Source organism: Tenrec ecaudatus, chromosome 12 (assembly GCF_050624435.1).
Source record: "Tenrec ecaudatus isolate mTenEca1 chromosome 12, mTenEca1.hap1, whole genome shotgun sequence".
Taxonomy (NCBI): domain Eukaryota; kingdom Metazoa; phylum Chordata; class Mammalia; order Afrosoricida; family Tenrecidae; genus Tenrec; species Tenrec ecaudatus.
In genome coordinates, this window is record NC_134541.1 from 39,650,914 (window position 1) to 39,652,451 (window position 1,538).

General features: G+C 43.7%; 1 pseudogene; it reads left to right on the plus strand.

The window, feature by feature from the left end:
• The first annotated feature begins 702 nt into the window (after positions 1-702).
• Positions 703-1,272, plus strand: LOC142422449 (small ribosomal subunit protein eS8 pseudogene; annotated as a pseudogene).
• Positions 1,273-1,538: the final 266 nt, after the last annotated feature.

Genomic DNA, 1,538 nt, shown 5'->3' on the forward strand with positions numbered 1-1,538 from the left:
CTGTGGAGAGCTAGCCAAATTTGTACTTAGTGGGATCCATAAGACCTGCCAACTATTTTTATGAATGCAGAGGCTTGGCTGGCATACATTTTCTAATATTTGAAACATCCCATTTGTGCTACTTAAGCAGTCAGAGCAGATGCAGTAACTAGAGAGTGGGCCGTTCTTACAAGAGGATTGTTTTGAAATTCTCTATTTACTTTACATATTGGATGTAGTTTACAGAATAAACTTATGTCATTTTGTTCGCAGAACTCTTGCATCTTGCTTGTTTACATTTATAGAGGAAGGGAAGTTATCTTTACTTAATTGGAGTTGGAAATATAGCTAGAATAAAATGGGACAGTTTTATAGGACAGTCACTCATTTACTTAAAGATCCCCAAAGAGTGGAGAGTATTTACATTTCTTTGGTCCTGCATGTATGGATTTTTTTCCCATGAAAATACAGAGTACTGAAGAGGAATTTACCATAGCAATAATAATATGGTTCACATCACCTTTGTTCATAAATGCCGTTGCTTGTATAAATAAATGCAGAAAAATCATAAAGGCCTCTATCAAACATAAATATCAAAATGTGAACCTATACTTTCTCAACATATTCTCCATCTGTGATGCCTGTGTACTTCTGAAGGCCCTGTTTCCATCTCTCTATCCCTTCTCTGAAGAATTCTGCCCTCTCTCCAGCCAGCGACGAGAGATGGGCATCTCTCAGGACAACTGGCACAAGTGCCGCAAGACCGGGGGCAAGAGAAAGCCCCACCACAAGAAGCAGAAGTATAAGCTGGGGCCCCCGGCTGCCAACATTAGGATGGGCCCCGGGCGCATCCACACAGTTTGTGTGAGCGGAGGCAACAAGAAGTACAGGGCCCTGAGGCTGGACGTGGGGAACTTCTGCTGGGGCTCTGAATGTTGTACCCGCAAACCAAGAATCATTGATGTTGTCTACAACGCATCCAACCATGAGCTGGTCCAGACCAAGACACTGGTGAAGAACAGCATTGTGCTCATGGACAGCACACCCCACCTTCATTGGTACGAGTCCCACTCTGCACTGCCCCTGGGCCAGAAAAAGGGGGCTAAACTGACTCCTGAAGAGGAAGAGATACTAAATCGGAAGAAAATTCAGAAGAAATACGATGAATGGAAAAAGAAGGCAAAAATCAGCAGTCTTCGGGAGAAGCAGTTTAGCAGGACAAGCTGCTTGCCTGTATCGCTTCAAGGACTGGCCAGTGTGGCCGTGCTAGAGGGGAAGGAGCTGGAGTTCTAGCTGAGGGAAATCAAAGCTCGCAAAGGGAAATACATCTGCCAGTCCGAGCACATGTATTAAAGGTGTGTATTCTATGTTTTGTATTCCTTTAAAAAAAAGAATTCTGTAGGGTTTGTCTGATACCACATCCAAGTAGCAGTGCTTGAAACCTGGAGGGATGCAATCATATTCCTTTACAATGTTCTTTAGATTTTAGGGACAAAGGTAGGCGTGATTGGGCAAGATCAGGTATGTAGGGGGAGTGGGGTAACATTTAGCGTAGTGAT